This window comes from Hemicordylus capensis, chromosome 1 (genome assembly GCF_027244095.1).
Source record: "Hemicordylus capensis ecotype Gifberg chromosome 1, rHemCap1.1.pri, whole genome shotgun sequence".
Lineage (NCBI taxonomy): Eukaryota > Metazoa > Chordata > Lepidosauria > Squamata > Cordylidae > Hemicordylus > Hemicordylus capensis.
Genome location: NC_069657.1, coordinates 237,057,563 through 237,071,122, shown reverse-complemented (window position 1 = coordinate 237,071,122; position 13,560 = coordinate 237,057,563). Strand labels below are relative to the sequence as shown.

The following is a 13,560-nucleotide window of genomic DNA, read 5'->3' as shown; positions in this document are numbered from 1 at the left end:
TATATCTATTTAAAAGTTTAAAAACCTACATAAAACAGTTACACACAAAACACAAAAAGCAGCAGCAGTAAAAAATGTACTCTCATATAAAAGCCAGGGTGAAGAGCCATGTCTTTACTTGTTTTCTAAAAACTGTGATGGAGGCTGAGGAGTGGATTCCAGCAAGGAGAGCATACCAAAGCCCCTGGGAGCAATGACTGAGAAGGCCCTGTCCTGTGTGCTGCCATTGGAGGCAAGTCCATGCCTGGGTCTGTGGAGAGTCTAATTTATTCTATTCCAGGATAAGACAGAGCTGCCTATTGTTTTGCTAGTCTCTTTCATGTGCTCTTAAAGCAAGGCTGACCTGCAGAAACACACCAGATGTCATGTTCCTTGTCAAGGATATAAAGTGGTAGATCAGACCCTCAATGTTTTGCAGTTTTATTCTGAACCTATGGCAGAGGAGGTGGGGTCTAGTCATCGCTTTCTCCTACAACCTACCATAAACCGTTCAGCTGGTAACACTGATATGCAGGCATTGCAAAATGGCTGTCTGGAGCTTTTATTTATTTATTTATTTAAATTAATGCATATTGTCTTCAAGTCGTCATATTTTCAGTGCTACAGAGCTATAATCTATTGAGCATGCAGATGATCTTCAGAGATGCCTACAATGCTTTGGGGTACATATGAGACAGCAGCCTTCTTCTTCCTCAGCCCCAGCCAAAATGCCTTAGGCAGCACAACCCTTCATATACCTGCAGGGAGGAGGAGGACACAACTTCAGACTGGAGTCCAGGTGAACCAGATACAGCCGTCTTCTTCCCTCTCAGCCCAACCCCTTTGGGGTAAATATGAGGAAGCGACATCATCGGATATCTAAGCTAGAACATGACAACAGAACATATTAAAAGCATCCTTCAGCATAAATGAATGCTACTTGTCAGAAGGGTGGGAAAGAATTATCAGCAAAAGAATTGCAAGTTTAGGAGGATTACCCAGCATGTTATCAGCAGATGCCATGTTTATATATCTATCTCTTAGAACTATCAACTGTACAGAGCAAGAGCAGCCTCATCTGCTGCTGTGCCTCTGAGCAGAAAAAATCAGTAAGTTAAACTTCTTCACTGCATGTGGGCTCAAGATTATCACCTGCTAATGTCTACACATTGGGCTGCTCTGTAGGATATGTAGAAAATTGACAGCCTTCCTCTCTTTTTTCCACATAGGGTTGATGTTATGAAAAAACAACAGAGAATCTAGCAGCACCAAAGACTAACAGAATAAATATGAAATCACCTTTAGTGAACAGGAGCCCATTTCATTAGGTATATGAAGTATTAGCCTCAATTGGTAGGTCTATTAAACACACACAACACACACTGTAATAGTCAGGCTAAATGGCCATAAAATGGAAGAGGTCCAGTAGGTCTTTACATCTTTATAGGGATGTGCAAATTGATTCGGGTACGAATCGATATGTACTCAAATCTAGCTGATATGGGTGATTTGGAGACAAAACAAATCACCCCTGTGGTCCAATGGCTAGATTCGGTACAAATCGAATTGTGCCTGATTCTATTCGAATCAATTCAACATTCAGATCCCTCCTGTTAATTTCCCCAGATTCCCAGCTTTCATTTTTTAAAAAAAGCTAAGCTCTAGCCCTTGCAGAAGTGGAGTTATGGAGCAAAATGTGTAGTCACTATTATTCAAGTGTTTAGACTCTTTGATGTATAATTACTTTGAATCCCTATGAGGATTCATTACACACTTTCATTTCTTCTATTCATTTTGATTGTATTTTTGACAGTGCCAACTGTCAACTGCCATGTGCCAACTATACCCCACTCCCACCCGCAAGGCAGTGGGGTACTACTCAGTTTATGTTCTAGGACTTTTTCCAAGTGTTTAGGCTCTTTGGTATCTATAACCTTTCCTCATAATAAATCCCTATGAGGATTTATTACACACCAAAGAGTCGAAACACCTCATAAATTCCTAAAATAGAAACTGAGTACCCTGTGGCTTGTGGGTTGCGGGGTAGTTGGAACATGGGATGCCACTAATTCCCCACCCCCACCTGCAAAGCAGTGGGGTCAAAATGAACAGAAGAAATGAAGGTGTGTAATGAAGACACCAAAGAATCTAAACACTGCAAAAATACAAAAAAAAATTAAACTGAGTACCCCAGTGTGTGTGTGTGTGGGGGGGGGTGTAGTTGACACATGGCAGTTGACAGTTGGCACTGTCCAATGATAGTCAAAATGATCAGAAGAAATGAAGGTGTATAATGAATCCACATAGGGATTCATTATGAGGAAAAGTTATTAGATACCAAAGAATCTAAACATTTCAATATCTCTAAAAATTAAATTAAGTACCCCACTGCCTTGCAGGTGGTGGTGGTGGGGGTTTAGTTGGCACATAGAAGTTGACCGTTGGCAGTGTCCAGTGACAGTCAAAATGAACAGAAGAAATGAAGGTGTGCAATGAATCCTCATAGGGATTCATTATGAGGAAAAATTATCATACACCAAAGAATCCAAACACTTGAAAAATAATGACTCCATAACTCCACTTCTACAAGGGCTAGAGATTAGCTTTTTTTTTTTTAATGAAAGCTGGAGATCCGTCTTAGGGTTAGGATATAGCAACTTCAAATCCACATTGTTTCCTATGGCAGAAATGTTCAAAATCAGTAAAAACTAAAAAAAAATCATTACAAATCAACCAAGTGTCCCACTGCCTTGAGGTTTGGATGGTAGGTGGCACCCATGGGATCCTACCCACCACCCAAATTTGGTGTACCTCGGACCTTGTTAAGTGGTCCAAGTCAGTCCAAATCTGAACCAATTCAAAGCAAATACAAATCGAATCTGGGGTGATTTGGAGTGGGTAGATTTGGATACAAAGCAAAACAGGGGTGATTTATTTTGGGCACAAATCAAATTTTTAAAAATCAATTTGTGCACAGCCCTACGTCTTTATACAAAAATCAGAAGTATACAGGATAAGGACAATGACTATTCACAACAGCCATAACTGCTTATAAAGCATCCTTCCTAGCTTTTCTATGCTAATATAACACCTGTAGTGGGAAACGTCTTAAGTGCTGCTATGTCTTCTTAGTGTCTTGAATGCTGGTAAATTGTTCGTCATCAAGCCAAAGATTTTGATGATATGCCATTTTCTTTACTCCATGGTTTGGCTTGATGTCACTTAGCTCTGGCTTTCGGTAAACTATAATTATCTTCCCTTTGCTCGGCATACTCTCAAAATGGCATTGTAAAAGCATGCATTTGTTCTTAAAGTTGCCAAATAACCAGAAAATCTGGCCTGGTATGCTCATGTGCCTTTAAGAGCAGCTTGATTGACTGCAGTTTGCAACAGAGATAATAGTTATCACCTTCCAAAAGGGCCGTCCTTTAGAAGGGCCTATGCCCCGCACCAGCCAAAGCTCTGCACCTGGCCCCTCCCCTGAGATGGCTGATTCCCCATCTCTTCCCTGCCACACAGCTCTGCCTTACATTTTAAGCAGGTTGCAACAGGGTGTTAAAGTGAAGAGCAGCAGCAGCTGGTGAGGGAGTCCTCCCTTGCCAGCCGTGGTGCATTTGTACTTTAACGTCCCAGAGCAGCCTGCCTAGAAGGTAAGGCAGTGCTGAATGACTGGGAGAAGACCAACATGCAGCTGGTGAGGAAGGAAGGGCTGGCCTAGCTGTAAGATAAAACTGGCAGGGACTGAGGTGTGCATGGGGCGGAGCGAGGAGAGGCTGGACCAGCCAGCTTCCTTCCGCACACTCTCTCAGCTCAGCTTGCGGCTGGTTGACTAGATGGAGGGCTTGCTTTCACTCTTGCAAGCCTTCCACCTAATGAACTGGCTGCATGTTGAGCTCTGAGAGCCTGACTAAGGGGCACAGCAAAGGAGGCAGAATGACTGCACCCCTCAATGTAAATGGCTCCCACCCCACACATTTGCTCTGGGCCCCACTCCCCCCACGGGACTGCCCTGCCTTCCAATTCCAGCAGACCAGGCTATTGTTAAAGGAACAATAGCAGGGGCATGTTTAAAAAAAAGGTTGGCAACCCTATTTTACATACTTATTTATATAAATTAGATGCAGCTTTATCACCATCAAGGCTGAAATTGGTTATTTATTCATGATGAAACTCAGTTAGACAGCTGAGTACTGTGTGTAGCTGGCTGCCCTAGTAACTCATCCTCTTTTGTACCTTGAAGGAAAGGCTTGCCCTAGGAATTAGTAAGAGATTGCCATCTAACCTCATTCCGTATGTCATGTCTCATCAATGATGTCCTAATGTTCCCACTACCCACATCAACCTGAGATCTTCAGTTTCCTTCCCAAGCTGCTCAGTTACAGTCATACTAACTCACTATTGACTGACCATTATTAGTAAACCTAATCCGTATTAGATTTACTTGAAAGCAAATTTGGAGAATCAAACGGACCATCTTATGTACTGGTAACCAATGACAAAAACAGACGCACAACCCCTAGAACTAATCAGAGGAGGCAGTGTAAGGAAGGTTAAGGATTTAACTTCATCTCAGAGCTCTAGCAAGTACTCCTGAGTACTGTTTCATTTAGTATATAAGTATCTGCCTTATTCGGAGTCAAGCCATTGATCTATCTAGGCCAGTAGTGTTGACAATGACCTGGCAGTGGCTCTCCAGATTTCCAGACATGGGTCTCTCCCAGGCCTCCTTGGAGAGACCTAAGAAGAATGGACCCAGAATCTTTTGCATGTAAAGCAAGTACTTTACCACACAGCTACATCCTCTCCCCAACTTTTTCTTTGTGGTGACTGAGGAATGCAACTCTGGCCCTTTATACGGATAGTATAAGTTGTTCTAGTAAGAACTGATCTGCCTACATTCCTTTCACTATCCCTATAACTGGACTAAATTTGGTCCAAATCAGTTAGGCAGTTCACCTGAACCTCAAAACATTCATGCATCTACCATATTGGTGGATGATATCATCACAAACTATGCATTTGAGGTGCATCTGCCCTTACAGCTGTACCAAATTTGATCCAAATCAGTTCCCACTTGCACCTAAAACATTCACTTGTCTGCCATCTTGAATCAGGGTAGATGACATCATGGCAAACTATGCCCTTGAGCCATCCCTATGTGTCCCTACACCTGTAGTAAATTTGGTTCAAGTTGGTTAAGCGGTTTACAAGTTAGCCCACTTGCACCTCAAACATTTACACATCCACCATCTTGAATCAGGGTGGATGCCATCATCACAAACTATGACACTGAGGTGTCCCTATGTGCATGACATGTCCCATTAGCTACGCAGAGTCTGCCCTGGTTGCATTTGAATGGGAGAGTAAACATGTGAGCACTGGAAGACATTCCCCTTAGGAGATGGAGCTGCTCTGGGAAGAGCAGAAGGTTCCAAGTTCCCTCCCTGGCAGCATCTCCAACATAGGGCTGAGAGGGACTCCTGCCTGCAACCTTGGAGAAGCCGCTGCCAGTCTGTGTAGACAATACTGAGCTAGATAGACCAATTTTTTTTTTTAGAGAGGAGAGCTGGTCTTGTGGGAACAAGCATGATTTGTTCCCTTAGCTAAGGAGGGTCCACCCTGGTTGCATATGAAAGGGAGACTAGAAGTGTGAGCACTGTAAGATATTCCTCTTAGGGGATGGGGCCACTCTGGGATGAGCAGAAGGTTTCAAGTTCCCTCCCTAGCTCCTCCAAGATAGGGCTGAGAGAGATTCCTGCCTGCAACCTTGGAGAAGCGGCTGCCAGTCTGTGAAGACAATACTAAGCTAGATAGACCAATGGTCTGACTCAGTATGTGGCAGCTTCCTATGTTCCTATGTTCTTAACTGTACCAAATTTGGCTCAAATCAGTTAGACAGCCCACAAGTTAATATTAATTAATTAATAATTTGATTTCTATACCGCCCTTCAAAAAATGGCTCAGGGTAGTTTACACAGAGAAATAACAAACAACTAAGATTGCTCCCTGTCCCCAAAGGGCTCACATTCTAAAAAAGAAAAAAACCATAAGATAGACACCAGCAACATTCACTGGAAGTACTGTGCTGTGGGTGGATAGGGCCAGTTACTCTCCCCCAGCTAAATAAAGAAAATCACCATGGTAAAAGGTGCCTCTTTGCCCAGTTAGCAGGGGATAAGTTGTGCCTCAAACATTTCCGCATTTGCCATCTTGAATCTGGGTGGATGACATCATCGCAAACTATGCCATTGAGGCATCCCTGTGTCCCTACAGCTTTAGCAAATTTGGTTCAAATAGGTCAGGCAGTTCACAAGTTAGCCCACTTGTGCCCTAAACGTTTATGCATCCGCCATCTTGAATTTGGGTGGATGACATCATCACAAACTACGCTGTCAAGGTTCTCCTATGTGTCCCTACAACTGTACCCAATTTGGTTCATATTGGTCCAGGCACTGTGAAGTTGATAAGGTGGGGACACACGCAGACACCCAAACGGAATGCCGAATGATCTCATAAGCCTACTGGCAAGTAGCCTACTAGCAGACAAAACAAGAACAAAAATCCCAGAGCTTCTCATCATGAGTACTGTGAAGCTTGGCTATCCATTCTGTGTAAGGTGTAGAGCTTTAGATAACAACTTATCTATTAGTGTGGCACACAGACAACCTGTCAGTTGGATGCCATATTGTCCTTAGACAGATTAAAGGCCTGCCTTCAGCAGCTAGTGCGCTGCCTTTCTAAATGAGCAGCCTTGGGCTCCAAATTAATGTTATTTTCTCTAGTAAAATACTGGTTGATTAATCTCATTTTGTGAGCAAAATAACATTTGGTAAAGATAAATAAAGACATTTAGCAATAATCTGGTCTTTTGCATATATTCTGCAGGTGCCCTGAAATTCATGTAATTTTGATGGGTTGCCAGAGCCTTTCAGCAATCATATCAATGACTTGGAAGCCAATCCCAGCCCACTTGTCAGAGCAGATCTTCACTCCTCTCCAGACTGAAGTATTAATTAAGCCTATATAACTCACAGCATTTCACTTCACAGCCGTTCATAAACATAACATTCTCAAATGCTACAAAAGACAACTTGTAAATCAGGATGGGGGGAAATGTACTAAATATAGATCTGTGCCAGCCTGATCATCAGCTAGTGTACACTGAAAGAGCATCATGGGAATCAAAGAAAACATGAAGAGTTATGCCGCATGCATCGATGGAGGGACTGTCAATGCTCCTTTTCCTTTTTCTTTTTCTACAAAGGCTGAATCCAGGAGCAACCAGTACTCATGAGCAGACAGGGTGGCAAACAAGCAGCAGCTGTATCCCCTGGTGTCCCTTCCATTCCCGGCTGCCTTTCTTGCATCTGCTACTTGCCCCACCCTGCCCTGGCCTGGCCTTCAAAAGGCTGGTCATTTGGCTGATTGCCTCAAGCAAACTCAATTTTAGCAGTTTGCTTTGCGCACAACTGAGCAAATACCCAGTCTGGGAGGCTGATGAGCAGAGGTCATGAGAGAGGCAGTCAGGGTGGGGAGGGAACACTCTGGCCTCCCTTTCTCACTTGCACACTACACTGTTGGCTCCCTTTCCAGGGGGGGAGTGGGAGGAGCATCTGGTAGCATCCCTCCCTCCCTCCCCTCCTCCTACTCCTCTCCATGTGACTGGCTGGCTATGCGCTTAGGCTCAGCCCACCCACTCCCTCAGTCTGACTGATGGAAAGGCTTGGTAGTGAGGGAAATACTGGCTGAAGCTCAGCATTGACATTGCCCTTGCTGTCAAGTCAGGCTGTGGGAGGGGGCCGTGAAGCTTGAGTCCTGCAGAGAGGGGGAGAGAGAGGAAGTCAGAAGTATGCTGTGGAGCCCTGGCCATGAGGCTCTAGAGCACAAGAGAAGCCACAGTGCAAAGTTAGGGGGTTGGAGGAGGTTTGGTTTGGTTTGGTTTTTTGTCTGATTGCAGAGCAGATTCACTTAATTTGTAGTTTATTTCCCACCAACTTTGGCAAGATTTACTTCTGGGGGACACAGTTCTTATTATATGGAGTATCTAAGCTGAAGCTTGGAGGTAGAAGTTTCCTCCCTGGCACCTCCAAGATAGAGTTGAGAGAGATTCCTGCCTGCAACCTTGGAGAAGCCGCTGCCAGTCTGTGAAGACAATACTGAGCTAGATGAACCAAGGGTCTGACTCAGTAGAAGGCAGCTTCCTGTGTTCCTAAGAGGTACACTTGTTTTAAAAGGCTGAATCCCCTTGTGGTAAGACGGTTTAGTCTTTTGCTCTGATCAGGGTGGTGTTCCGTGGCTGGGGACTCCTGTCATCTCACCTTCGTCATGGATGGATCACCATCTGGTTAACGTAGAACTTACAGCCTCAGCCCACCTCTGCAGGGGTGAAGGACCTATTAGGTTGGTTAGCAACCCATAGGGGTGCTTCTTCTTCTTCTTCTTCTATTTATTATTATTATTATTATTATTATTATTATTATTATTATATTTACATCCCACTCTTCCTCCAAGGAGCCCAGAGCAGTGTACTACATACTTAAGTTTCTCTTTCACAACAACCCTGTGAAGTAGGCTAGGCTGAGAGAGAAGTGACTGGCCCAGAGTCACCCAGCTAGTATCATGGCTGAATGGGGATTTGAACTCGGGTCTCCCCGGTCCTAGTCCAGCACTCTAACCACTACACCACTCTGGCTTTCTATGTGCACTACACCACCACTCGCTCCCGGCCACCCCAGTGCCCCCCAGGTTGAGTTATGGGTCTGCTGAAACCTCCATTATTCCCTAGGAGGAAAAAACCTTAAAGAAGTGTAAACTTCAACAATTCCTAAGAAATCAGCCCTTTGCCCTATTCCTTTGGAATCTGAGTTGTGGCAGGCACCCCTTGGGGCACTGCCACCCACCCCACTGTTTTGCCCCTCAGGCCCCCTTTCTGCCCCAAAGGCATGCAAACTTCAGACATTCTTTAAAAACCAGCACTTTTCCCAATTCCTTTGGAATCTGGGTGGCAGCAGGCAACCATTGGGGCACTACCACCTGACCCACTCTTCTGCCTCCAAAGCCCCCTTTCTGCCCAGAATCCACCCCAAATAACATCAGCATCACACATCATCATTAAGCTGCTATCAGGTACAATTATGAAGAAAAGCCTGTCAGCAGTACAGTCTCAGTTGAAGTGATGAATTTCCTGTTGTAGTAGCAGTTGAACATCCAAGTTGGCCCTCTGTGTACAGAAATGGCTGAAGCCATTTGGTGCCTGGTGCACTAACCCCGTATTGTGTATCTTCCCAGGCCCTTAAGGAGACTGAAAACTTTATTGGATGGTACAAGTGGCCCTTGTTATCCGTGAACTCCATGGTTTCCCATATCTGCGATTAGGTCTTAGAGAGCCAGTTTCATTATCTGCAGGTAAAAAAATAGGCGAAATTAATCACAAATAATGAGGGCCGCTTGTAGTCAAAATAATATGCCACCCTTAGTTGTAACCCGAGCAGGGGCTGATTAAGCTTTTTGCCACTCATAGGCAAAAAGGCTTTTGCCTCTCTTTTACCTTAAATAAAAATGGTTTGCCTTTTTAAAAATCTAAGATAAAAGGGGGGACTTTCTCCTCGCCCACTTCACCCTTGCTGAAGCCACTGCTGCCCACAGAGAGGGGCAGCAAAATTTGAGGAGGGGCAAAATCTGCTGTTCCTCAAATTTAGCCACCGTAGGCAAATGCCTACTCTGCCTCTCTGTTAATCCACCACTGAACCCAAGACAAGCTGCCATAGTCTCTCTTTTTAAGAGATGTTGGCTTCTGAATATATGACAACTCTGTCACTATATCACACCTTTTTCTTATCTGGAATATCTATAGGAATGTTTACAACTGGATATTTGTTTTTCATTGGGAGCTAGCATGTTTCATGGAATTGTGGGAGTTAGAAAATCATTTTTAAAAGCCATAACAATAAATGGGATAGAATTCACCAGTCAGAGTTAGCACAGAGGACATATGCGGCTAAGACTGTTTTAAAGCTTTTGTCATTGAACTGACACATTATGTTGAGGTTAACAAATACATTCCAAACAAATATTGAAATAGACGTACATTTCCAGCCAAAAAAATTATAAAAGTATATCTGTGAAATGACCTTTCCAGGCTACTAAGTATAAAATGTTGAGGTCACTTGTGAAACAGTGGCAATCTAGGGAAGCTCGGAGTATTTTAAAATGTGCCTTGAAGAGCAAAATGACCTTTACTGTTTCACACTAAATTTAAATGACTCTCATGAGTCCTGATATATTCTCCTTGTAAGGGAAACTGTTTCAAAGGGAAGCTTGGTGCTTTTAGATGCAGGCTGCCCACCCGAATTGCATTGTTTACTATGGAGTCTAATGCACATAACTGAAGAGCACACATATTTCCCCCCTGTTTACTTTTGTCCCCTAAAGCAAACATTTTTACTATCTTGAATTTTAGATTGTAAAATTGAAAAAAATGATTGTAAAATTTTAGATTGTAAGATTGAATTTTAGATTGTAAACTCCTTGGGGCAGGGACCAGTGTTCTCTCTATTTTTTTTCCCCATCTGTGTGCGGAATGAGTTTTGATCTGGGTGGCAGTATCAAGGCAGTGTGCGCACATGTGCATTCAGTATGGGGCTTCTTGATTCAACCTGAGTGGGATCTAAAATTAACTGAGCGTGCATCAAAAAATTTGTGAGCGTGCACATGTGCACATGCCTTAGAAGAAACACTGGTAGGGACCTATCCTGTTATCTGTTATGCACGTTGGTATCTATGATCATGTGCCAGCAGAGCAAATCTTTAGCATGGCTGGCCCTAAAGAAGGGGCAAGTTTGAGAATTTGCTGGGGCCTCAAAACTCATGGTCCTAACAGTGCAGCCACATGTAAAGGGCTCATGGTCCTAACTGTGCTACCACTCTCAGTTTGCATGGGGCACCCAAGAAGATTAAACACAACCTTACTATTTTTGTTGTTGTTGTCGTTAACATATTTATATACCACGTTTAAACTAACCAGTTCTCGAAGCCATTTACACAGCAAAAAAGAAAGAGAACATAGGAGACTTCTCTGTGTGTTCACCTGATCTCTTGCAGGTTGAGAGAACAACTGTGGGTACTTTGTCTGAGGGCAGGGGTGTCGCTATAATTAAGCAGATAGGTTCAAAGATCCTGGGGCCCACAGCTCCTGAGGCGCCCCCAGGTCCACCCCTCCCTAGTTTCTTCATTATGTCACTCACTCTGAGGGAACACTCTGAGGGCCTTGAAACTCTTAGGACCAGCACTGTTTGTGAGAATTCCAGTTTCTCAGTCCCATCTTTTGATTTTGCTAAGCAGTATTTCACAGGAGGCTGGCTTTGGGAAGAATGTGGTGCTCAGTGTTGCCTTTGAAAAGAAATAGGCTGTGGGTGGAAGGATCAAAAACAGCAGTACAGCACAGAAACAGTTGTATGTCCCTTCAGAGTGATAGTGCTTTTGTTGCCTGCAAGTACGCACTCTTTCTTCCTGCCTGCCTCACTTAGTTGGCATCAACATTTTGAAAAAGTGAAATTCAAGCCGGTTTCACATTTCCTCCCAATGAAAAATATCTGAGATTGTTCAAGGGAGCTTCTATAAGGTGATATTTTTTGCACATTTCTGCTCATCCCTTCCCTAGTGTAACTACAGTCTCTATTCAAACTGATTTTGTAGAGTTTTGAAACATTTGAAGCAAATCTCTAAAATGTCTTTGACCAGATACCATCATGAGACACAAAAAATATGTGTGGTTGCAGACAATGACAGTGTGACCATACAACCATACAACTACAGTGTGGCCACACAACTGCCTTCTATATATGTTGTACCTTTGCAACTATTACTCTTGGATTTTACTTTGTATTGATATTTTGGTATTGCTGTTAGGGCTAAATACATCTACTTACTTACAACGTTCAAGTCTTTGAAAAAACTACCACCTGTACCAATACAGGCAAACCTTGTTATCCACAGACCAAGCATCTATGGTTTTGCACATCTGTGGTTGGGGAATTGACATCTGACTTTGATATATGCGGGAAAGGGGGTGAGTTAAATTTGCATATGCACAGGTTGGAGGGTGGCCAGAAATGACCTCAGAGACCATTTCCAGCCGCCATGTTGAGCATGGGAGCCATTCTGTGTCTCATTTAGTTAAAAACCCCAACCCTTTTCTTCTGCAAAAACATGGAATAATGGGAAAATTCAAATCTCGGGAGGGCATTGGGGGACTTCTGTAGGCCCACAGACCACAGTATGGCCCTTTACTTTGGTTTTTCGTCAATTTTTGCCCATTTCTTCTGCAATTTTCGGTCCTACAGGAATCTAACCCCAACAATCACATTGCCCAAATGTTTCGGTATTAATGGTTTCACTATCCGCTGTACTTGCAGAGAATGGAACCCCTGAAAATACTGAGGTCCACCTGTACAGATGCTTGGTCAACATAGGTGAGTGGATTAGGTAGAGAACCTGGTGGGCAGAACCCTTGAACAAGCTCAATATATGTTTAAAGATATCTGTGCATCACCAGCAAAATGAGAAGCTACTTGTGCAGGACTCTAGTAATACACAAGCAATTGCTATACATACCCTGGCTCAAGGACAGCCCTCTAATGAGCCTTGATGAGGCAGCTGCCTCAGGTGGTGAACTAGCAAACGTGGAAGTGGTGAGGACACCCTGCAGGTTCCACCACCTCCAACTCTCCTACCTCCTCAGGCCTCCCTTGCCACTGCTGTGCAAGTGGCAAAATGTCACAGTCATTCCTTCTCCTTCTCCTTGGTGTCCTGCTATTTCCTGCTCTCCCTGCAGCGGGTTGGAAGTGGACTCTAGTTCCATTTCCTGTCTCCTGAGGGAGAGCAGGAAATAGCAAGAGGAAGACAGAGAGCAGGAGAGGGAGTGGCTCCTGCTGTCAACACCGAGTAAGTGTTTGCTGGGTGGGGAAGGAGAAAGAGTGGGGCCTTGGGGAGGCAGTCATTTCTGTTGAGTCTCAGTATCCTCTGCACGCTGAGGGATGGCAGCACTTCCTAACTCCACCTCAGACACTTCTGAGACATTGCTGATCCAGGCCTGCCTTCTCCCCAGAACTGACTGGAGTTTGAGCTTGGGCTGCCTGAATCCTAATTCTTGTCACTGCCTTTCGGAACTAATTATTCTCCGTCAGTAACACAATTCTAGCAAGAGCAATTGATCCTATAAAACTGATTACTATATCCACCCATGCATTTATATTTCTGTTTAAAATGTCTCTTTCCAGTTGCATAGAGGATGAATATTCAACACACTTAACATACTAGTTACTATTGTTGCCATAACAGATCAGATCTGTGGGGTGTTAGTAGGAGGGCAGGTGGGAGGAGAAGCATTTGGGAGAGAGAGTCCATGCCACCTTACTCACTAGGTATTTTTTGTGGTATAATTGTGTCTCTTTAAAAGTGACAACAATGCCTTGTCTTTGTTCCCAGCGTTGTTCGAAAAGGCATCACCAGCTTCTGTTCCTGGGCAGAGGGGGCTGGAGCTTTCAGTGCGAGTAGGACAACGTGTCTTCCCAGAGTGCGCTA

General features: G+C 43.9%; 1 long non-coding RNA gene across 2 annotated transcripts; it reads right to left on the bottom strand.

Moving 5' to 3' along the window:
- Window positions 1–598: 598 nt before the first annotated feature.
- Window positions 599–12,806, bottom strand: LOC128340395 (uncharacterized). Of its 2 annotated transcripts, none has more exons than XR_008313682.1 (3): window positions 12,711–12,806; window positions 9,246–9,378; window positions 599–737 (listed from the first exon to the last, which is right to left on the bottom strand). It is a non-coding gene; the product is annotated as an uncharacterized LOC128340395 (long non-coding RNA). The 2 variants fall into 2 exon arrangements; XR_008313681.1 differs by having other exon boundaries at window positions 12,592–12,753.
- Window positions 12,807–13,560: the final 754 nt, after the last annotated feature.